Source organism: Physella acuta, unplaced genomic scaffold (assembly GCF_028476545.2).
Source record: "Physella acuta isolate Inbredline_101_S28 unplaced genomic scaffold, ASM2847654v3 ptg001105l, whole genome shotgun sequence".
NCBI lineage: Eukaryota > Metazoa > Mollusca > Gastropoda > Physidae > Physella > Physella acuta.
Genome location: NW_026732622.1, coordinates 10,265 through 20,528, shown reverse-complemented (window position 1 = coordinate 20,528; position 10,264 = coordinate 10,265).

The following is a 10,264-nucleotide window of genomic DNA, read 5'->3' as shown; positions in this document are numbered from 1 at the left end:
AATATATAATTTATATAGAAAATTTATACTTTAATGAGTGTCCGTCCGCCCCCCCCCCCACCCCCCCCCCCCCCCCGCGGAGCGAAATGTCTGAAAGAAACGCTTTGTGGGTGACGTGAGCACGAGATGACACACTGGACGAGATGTCCTTGGTCGGACGGGGATTAGAAGGTGTTAGGTAATTAGTGGATAGAGGCTACAGCTCTGGGAAAAACATGGTCTGGACATGACGGTATCGTATCAATTTCGGTATTGTTGCTAAGATACGGATTAGGGTTAAAATCAGGACGTGTGTTCGGAACATGGTTATATTAAAGTTAGGGTTAGGGTTATAGTTTGGTTATTAGATATTAACCATGGTTTGGTTTCGGGTAGCGATACCAATATTTGAAGAAACAAAGATTCAGATTCGTTCTGACAAAGAATGAGTAGCCTCTTTCAAATACTTCTTGCACGCACACAACAAAGCCCAATCCCTGGGGGGGGGGGGGCTTGGCAGTTCCCTAGGGGAGCGTCGAAATAAAAATCACGGAGAACTGCTAAACTGATCCTTGTAGAAAGTTAATCTGTTCTTATTGTCCGTGTTAAAGGTTATAGCTAATCTAGGATGTAAAACTACTGATGTCCGTCTCTACAACATCCAAAATATAGTAATGGATTTTTGTACTAAGCTAAAATACATGAACTAAAAACAAAGGCAATACATGTAATCATTATATTTTTCCATAAAACGAGACACCGACTCTGTTAGCTGTTAAATCTATTACTACAGTGTCTGTAAATTCTGTCATACTCACTCACTAAAACATGCACTTACAAGCATTCTCTTAAGCTGTCTAGTTTATTACCACTGCCTCTATAAACTCTAATACACTCACTCACTAAAACACGCACATAAATGCATGCCATGTGAAATCCATTTCTATGAGTTGCACAATATTCGATCTCACAAATTTTAACACCTAAAATGGTCAAGAAATAGTTTCTAATAGACACTATTTAGTTATTCCTATAACATGATTGCGCTGAAAGTTCTCTTTTAAAAAAAATCGAAAAATAATTAAACATTAATTAAAATTAAGAAAAGCTGTTTGCTTAAGGGCGGGGACCGTCACTAGTCAAGCCAAGCGGAGATATTTTTGTGTCTTGTTTTTTTGTTTTTTTTTTTAATTTGTTTTTTTTTAATTTATTCATTTATTTTATTTTTTTTTTAGTCACGAAGTTCAAAATACTCAGAGATGCGTCACATTTTAAAGCCCGATTTCAGGTTTGCATATTGCAAATGTTTCCATAATTGACCGCCACACAATCAAAGAAATTAAAAATAATTAAGTCTGCACATGCCCAGTGTTTCTTCCAGTTTTCTCCGGGGAAGTACTTGACATTATCGGGGGGGGGGGGGGGGAGAAGAGGCGGTAGACTTGTTTCGGAGATGCCTGGAAGAAACTCTGTACATGCCCATAAACTAATCAGAAAAAGGTTTTAGTATTTAGATTTTCGCTTGAATACTCGAATGTTGAAACAAAAATATGTTGTCTAGTTCTACACTTGTGTGAGGTTTGAACTACAGAATTTTGAAAATCCTTTCTAGACTTGTAGCAGTAGCGTAATTAGGGTATTATCTGGTGCATATTAGATGCCCTTTATCCATGGGAAAGATTTATACAGGGCATAAATTGAAATGGGGTTATCATGATACGTTGGTCGTAATGAAATGTGGCGACTAAATGTATTTATGAAAGACAGAATAGAGCGCCAAGTTAGTAATGAAGAACACAGAAGGAAGACTGGGACCAACGTCCAACACCCACATTTATAATTGTAAAAACATATCAAGGTAATTTTTTTCCATAATACTTTTTTTTTTATAAATACGTAAACATATACCATTTTCTTAAGAGCGGACTTTAACTTTACGAACCTGCTAATAAGATTCGACCTGCCCCCCCCCCCCCCCCCCCCCCTCGCCATATCCCCCATTCATACACATTTTTCGTTAATACGGATTCATTAATAGTTTCGTTAATACGGATTAGCACGTTATCTCACCTGTTCCTTTACCCTTCCCACACCTTTTCGTCGTTATAAACGAGAGCAATAAAGGTTGAAGGTTTACCTCTTTTCACACTACCATTTTCGTAAGTTATTATTATTTTTTATGCAGCTGCCTGGGTTAGTAAGATAATGAAGATAGCCCATCCACAGCTGTAGTGTTTCTTTGTAAGGAACCTTCAGCAAGGCAAAGATGCAAACAAATTAAATTTTGAAATCAATGTTTAATTTTAATAATGCTCGGATTTAAGGGTCATTAGTCGACCATCCTCCCCCTACAACAACCTACCTCACACTACCACAACCATCCGTAGCCTAACACAAACCTCCTCCCCCTACAACAACCCTCCACAACCCTCCACCTCTACAACAACCCTCCACCCCCTACCACAACCCTCCACAAACCTCCGTCCCCTACCACAACCCTCCACAACCCTCCACCCCTACCACAACCCTCCACCCCCTACCACAACCCTCCACAACCCTCCACAACCCTCCACAACCCTCCACCCCTACCACAACCCTCCACCTCTACAACAACCCTCCACCCCCTACCACAACCCTCCACCTACCTCCGTCCCCTACAACAACCCTCCACAACCCTCCACCCCTACCACAACCCTCCACCCCTACCACAACCCTCCACCCCCTACCACAACCCTCCACAACCCTCCACAACCCTCCACCCCTACCACAACCCTCCACCCCCTACCACAACCCTCCACAAACCTCCGTCCCCTACCACAACCCTCCACAACCCTCCACCCCTACCACAACCCTCCACCCCCTACCACAACCCTCCACCCCCTACCACAACCCTCCACCTACCTCCACCCCCTACCACAACCCTCCACCCCCTACCACAACCCTCCACCCCTACCACAACCCTCCACACCCTACTACAACCCTCCACCCCTACCACAACCCTCCACACCCTACTACAACCCTCCACCCCCTACCACAACCCTCCACCCCTACCACAACCCTCCACACCCTACTACAACCCTCCATTCCCTACCACAACCCTCTACCCCTACCACAACCCTCCACCCCCTACCACAACCCTCCACAACCCTCCACCCCTACCACAACCCTCCACAACCCTCCACCCCTACCACAACCCTCCACACCATACCACTAGCATCCACCCCCTACCACAACCCTCGGTCCCCTACCACAACCCTCCACCCTCCACCCCTACCACAACCCTCCGCCCCTACCACAACCCTCCACAACCCTCCACCCCTACCACAACCCTCCGTCCCCTACCACTAGCCTCCACACCCTACCACAACCTCCATCCCATCCCTCTACCGCCGAAGCATATCAGAGTTCTGCGATACAATCGTTCCGCCCCTACATTGGCAGACAATTGATTCTGCTCAATCGCACTGATATTTGTACAGTACAGCATTCTTCTCTTTTAGCATTATGTATATTTTACTTTTGTTGTTTTTTACATAGTAAGTTTAGTTTCAAAAGATAGAAGTAAATAGTAAAAGATGCGCACGCAGTTATAAAAACAAGTTAATTAAAAAAGTCTAGTGACATTTGTGCGCAATTTCCTTATGTTATCTAAAAATAGCTCTGACGTATAATGTTGGGGTGCGTTCAAGCTAGAAGAACGATTGGTTTGTAGGTGTTTATGTAATTTTAAAATTTGTGACCGAACGAGAGGATATTTTTGAAAACTTTCTTCGGCAATATTGTTCTAAATTATGACAGAAATCGATTGGTACATGTTTCAAGTCGCTAAGTGGCCTGGTTGCCGAGATATGGGCCAAAAACTGATTTTTTTCGAGGTTTTTTGGCTTTTCCGGGAAATACATGAAAGAAACCCGGAATTTTTATGGCCTATGCTCATTCTCGTAACTTGCTTAACATAATTGCTTTTGGAACTAGTCATCGATATTGCTTCGTTGAGGAGGAGATACGACTTAAAGCCCGGACACACATTCATCCATACATTCATTCATCCATCCATCCATCCATTCCCAGAAATGACGAGTTAATAAACGCAATTCTCCAGAATGGAAATTGCGCTAAAAATATAGTGTTGTCTTTAAGAGTAAAATAATTTAATCATTAGTGGAATCAATTCGGTTTCTTTTCACTACCAGTTAGGTTTATTTTGACGGCCAAATAACACTACCAATTTGGTTTATGTTAACTGCCAAATAACATTACCAATTCGGTTTATTTTAACAAAGCTTTACAAACAAGATTAAAGAAAAAAAAATACCTCAGTACCTTGATGAACAGTGTGCTGATGGTACTCACTGTACACAATAAGTTATAATTTACTATCTTTTTTTTTTTACAAAATATAAATAGTTTTTTAAAAGTTACATGAAAAATATAGAGAGAGGCAGTGATGTGATGAAACACTACACATCAACGACGCTATAAAAAAAACATATTTCTCAACGCCCCCCCCTCCCATTTCTCTCTAGATCTAATACTAAACGTCTAATTACAATTGTATTTTTAAACCTGAAAATGCAAATGTGTAATTAAATGGTGATTCAAGGGATTTTTTTTCTGCATATTGGGCTGAAGGGTTTGGGCTTATGATTAAAGATTAAATAAATTTGGGATTTAAGAAAAAAAATTATAAATATTACAAGCAGCCGGAATGATAGGTTGATTACAGTGAGACACATCAAACCAAATATTCTTCCCTTTCAAATAATTATATCCCTAGCAGTCCTCCCACAGTTTTTTTTAATACAGTTTCAAAGACATGATCATAAATTGTATATATGGTAATTAAATGGAGAAAATAAAATGGCATAAGAACTAGACTAAAATAGGGTGTGGAACTCGGTTCCTTTTGACTGCGTATGTGCTCCATTCTCAGCTGAGAAGTCAAAAGTTCATATTGTGGTCACCCATGGCCCGAAACAAAGAAACGACCGTGGGAAGGGAGTCTCTGTAATACTCGTACTGATCTTTCATTCCAATAACTGTCCTTGCACTTGAATTGACAGATTTTGATTTATATTTTTTTATTTTTATTTTTTTTATTTTTTAATGCTTTTATTTGCAATAAGACAAGTAACAAATTGTTGAACAACCACATGAGATAAGTTAATAGTGATAAATTACATTTTAAAGAGGTGATACATGTATGAATAACCGATGTATGAAATAAAAAGAGCGTGTCCTGTTTGACAGCCTCAAAGTTTATACAATAATACAAATACAAAACCAAAATAACCAAGAAGAAACCAGAAACTGTTTCGTTCTGACAGAATGTTTCACTGTATCGGTGGGGTGGGCGGGGTCATAGCAGTGTGTAGTCACACACACGGGGATATATGCTTACCTGGGGTATCAAGAAAATCATGCTTAGTGGTGTAAGTCTTAGCAGTAGCGTAGCGAGAGGAGGGGGGGGGGGGGGGAGACATATGTCCCCGGGCGCCGACCTTAGGGGGCACCAAAATGGGTTGGAAAAATAAATTGAAAGGATGAGGGGGGTGCACATCGAAAGTTTGAGGGGGGGGGTGCAAATCGAAATATCGAGGGGGGCTGCAAATCGAAATCTTGAGGGGGGGTGCAAATCGAAAAGTTTGTCCCCGACTTACTAAATTTGCCGAAAAATTACACGGATGAACAAATTTAAAAGAAAAGAACGGTGGTGGGACAGGGAGGGGTAGGTGGGGGTTGGTTGAGTAAGGCGGGCCAGGTAGCCCTATCGTTGTTGCATGACATGACTGCTCAAAGGGGAGATTACTCTCCCAGTCTCACGAGAAGGGTATAAAACAAGTAACATCTTATTTAACAATCACAGGAGATGACTTAATACTAATAAATTACATGTATGAGTAACAGATGTTTGAAATAAAAAGAGCTTGTCATGTTTGACAGCCTCAAAGTTGATGGAATAATACAAATACAAAACCGAAATGCTTAACATTTTTATAGTGATATATCCATTAACAAATGCTGCTAGCAATGTAAGAAATTGCCGTGTATGGAACCGCCAATAAATAAGGCGATTAAACTACTTTCACAAACCGGAATTTAACAACCTGCTAAATTCTGCCGAAAAGTTACATGGATGTAATTGGAAGGAAGTAAACAATTTTTTTAATACTTTTATTTGCAATTAAAACAAGTACATCAACATCAAATTTTTTAACATAATTTTGAACACCAAATGAAAACGAAAGGTTTTGCAAATGTACATAATGAATATTTACATGATGTCATGTATTTGATTATAAAAAATTCCAAAGGATGACAGTAAAAGGGGTGAAGGTCAAATGAAAGTGTCAGAAGTCTGGGTGGGGATAGGAAAGGAAATTTTTCAGAGAGGGTCAATGGGACAGTGAAGCATTTTCAGATTTTGATTTATAAAGAATATTTTATTAGGATACAACAGTCACTTCAAAAAGTGCATTATAAGTATGGTAGGAGGCCTTCAAGAATTAGTGGGCTGAGGTTGATGTGGTGTTTCAGGAGCCGGTTTTAAAGTTCCTGATTTTCAAATTTTGTAGTGTCTAATGTATTAGATAAATGGGTGGGTTCAATTTGGTTATATTTTTGGAGTAAGTATTTTAAAAACATTTTTTATTAACAGTAAAATATCGTTCAATTTTATTTTTAAAAAGTATTATTATCAGACATGTTGTCGCCCTTTATATATATATTTAAAATTAAGTTGCTTCCCTTTATTAAAAACCTTTACAATTATATTAATCTTGTTTTTTTAATTTAATAATTGTTTAAGAAGCTTTTTTTTTACCCAGCAGCTAAAGTTATCTGAATTTGAAATGTAGGTACGGTGACATATTGATTGGATTAAATAAAATATTCATAGTAAGAAAAATAATTCTGCACAGCAAAACGTTTTGCGGTATAAAAAATAAATATGCAGAGCTGTTAAATTATTTTAAATTAGAATCCAATCAATAACTGTTTTTTTTTGGGGGGGGGGGGAGAGAAATAAAACAAACACGTGAAAACCCGATCGCTTCCAATTACGAGTTTAAAGAATCAAACGGAGTCATATTCACAAGCAAATGGGTCTTTTAATGTGCGACAAACTTACAATCCAAAACCGATTGTTAAAAACACTAGAAATAAAACTAGAGTGATCTTCCCTCAACTTTCTCGTATAATTTTATCTACCAAAAGGTGTTGGGAGGCTTTGCCAGTGGAAGCGGGCTATAGAAATAGTAGGTAAATTTGTGATAATACGGTTTGTTTTTGTTTCTCTGTTGAGAAATCCAAAGAGGCGTATAATTCTTTAAATATATTCCTTTGCCAGAATATGTGAAATAATTCGGATTATCTGGAGAAATTGGAAAAAAAAAGAGTTACCGTTTCCGGATACCGAAAATCGCTCAAAAGTTGAGACATGCGTATAGGATCTAATACTTATATTTCCAGTTTCATCCGCCTTAATGAAACGGTAATTAAGTTATCGGTATTTTAGAAAACAAAAATAAAGCAAAGTAACACTTTCGGAAGTCGGAAATAACACACGAAAATTTCTTCAACTTGACTGAAACGGTACACAATTGAGTGGCTTTTAAAAAACTGCCAAAATCGCGATTTCCATTATTTTTCTCCACGAATCAGTTGCAGGATAAAGCAGGAGTTAGCGGTAAGTGTAATCAGATGTTAGTCGGTGCAAGTCTATAAAAACAAAGCAGATGCGGTTCCTTGTAATCAGACGTCGGTAGATGTACGTAGACATCGGTAGATGTAAGTAGACATCGGTAGATGTAAGTAGAGGTTGGTAAATGTAAGTAGACGTCGGTAGATGTAAGCAGACGTAGGTAGATGTAAGCAGACGTAGGTAGATGTAATCAGACGTAGGTAGATGTAAGCAGACGTCGGTAGATGTAAGCAGACGTAGGTAGATGTAAGGAGACGTAGATAGATGTAAGCAGACGCAGGTAGATGTAAGTAGACGTCGGTAGATGTAAGTAGACATCGGTAGATGTAAGCAGACGTCGGTAGATGTAAGCAGACGTAGGTAGATGTAAGTAGAGGTCGGTAGATGTAAGTAGAGGTCGGTAGATGTAAGCAGACGTCGGTAGATGTAAGCAGACGTAGGTAGATGTAAGCAGACGTAGGTAGATGTAATCAGACGTCGGTAGATGTAAGCAGACGTAGGTAGATGTAAGCAGACGTAGGTAGATGTAAGCAGACGTAGGTAGATGTAAGCAGCCGTCGGTAAATGTAAGCAGACGTAGGTAGATGTAAGCAGACGTAGGTAGATGTAAGCAGACGTAGGTAGATGTAATCAGACATAAGTAAACAACGAAGTCGCTGAGTGAATAAATCAACTCATTGCGTCCATACGCCCATCAGCGTACCAGATGCCGGACAAGTAAAAAAATATAATTTTTACATCACACAAAAAAAAACATTAATTTACTATAAGAAGTTTTATTGTAAATTATAAAGTTATAAGCACAAAACCATGAATCTTATCAGCGGCGTCCACGCATGTCGCGACGCCCAGGGTAATTTTTTGCCGCCCCCGCCCCCCACCCCGCCCGCCCCTTAATCAAAATCTTCCAGAAGAAAAAAAAATCCGCTATTTTTTAACACTATTAACTTCAAGTAAAGTACTTTAAAATAGTTCATATTAAATGAAACCCTTTACATCAAAGGTGAGTAGTAACGTATATAGTTGTGATGCGTTAATAAGAATGTATTGATGCACTGATAGTGACGGGAGGGGGGGGGGGGGAGAGAGAAAATAACTAATTATAGTCTCGCCTTGACCTACTTAGTCGTGACATATGCGTCCTAGTAAAATGTTTCCATCTATAAGTCGTCATAGGTAGTGTAGGCTACTTGAAGACTTTTATGGATACTAAAAGTAGGCCACATGTTGCCTATAATATAGGCTACATGTTGCCTATAATGTAGACTACATGTTGCCTATAATGTAGGCTACATGTTGCCTATAATGTAAACTACATGTTGCCTATAATTTAGACTAAATGTTGTCTATAATGTAGGCTAAATGTTACCTATAATGTAGGCTAAATGTTACCTATAATGTAGGCTAAATTTTACCTATAATGTAGGCTACCTGTTTCCTATATAGCCTACATATAACTTTTAAGGTAGGTTATATGTTGCCTATAAGGTAGTCTACATTAGGTGGGCTACATATTGCCTATAATGCTGTCTACATATAACTTTTAAGATAGGTTACATGTTGTATATAAGGTAGTCTACATATAACATAAGGTAGGCTTAAAGGTAGGTTACGTGTTGCTTATAAAGACATGCAAAGTATTGCCGTTAAATCAGGTTGCATATTATCGTTTTTGCTTCATTTAAAAGTGAAAAAAATTAATTTAAAAAAAAATTAACTTATACTTGACCTAGATCTAGATCTACATGAAAATATGTAAATAACAATCAGTCGTAATTCTAAACAATTATAAAACCGCGTTAGCAGGATTACCAAGACACATTTCAAGGTGGTAAATGAAATTAACGTTACATGTAATTCGCTTACCTCCCTTGAGCGTGTCAGCCATCTTGCTACATGCAAGACGAGGGAGGAAATTAAGATCCGCGTCTCAATGAAATTAAATGTGAAGCGTTGATGCACAAACTGGTTATGCCCGGATTTCTCAATGTCATGTATGCAGGCGTGGAGTTGTGTGGTTGGGGGTTAGAGCACTAGGCTACCAACGCAGAGATCTGGAGTTTAATTCGTGTTAGTCTACTGCCAATACACCCAATGTAAGTGCAGTGACCACTGAAACTGGTGGACTTATCTGCCCCATTAAATAACTGGAACTGAAATTCTTGTATAGACACTGAATTTCTTTCAGACATCTCTTCAGAGCAAGTGCATCCCCTCCCTCCACAGAATTTTAAGTGAGCCACCTCCCCCGAAAGTTTCTAGTGCTCACCCCCCCCCAGTCCCCTCACCCTTGAATTAAACTCTGCACATACCCATATTTCATATACGCAAAATTTTTAACATAGGATTCAACAGATGACAACGATTGTAATCCAAACTCTCGAGATTTCGACTACCATGGGCGTATTCGATTTCCTCGCATCCCTCCTCAACATAAATGCCACCCATTCATCTCCCCCTTCCATCCACATTTACACCCTACCATAACAATTATTTTTAAAAATTACGTATGTAGTCTAATCTGATACATATCGAATGCCGGTGTTGTGTTTATTGAAATGTGTACATCAGTGATTAAAAAAA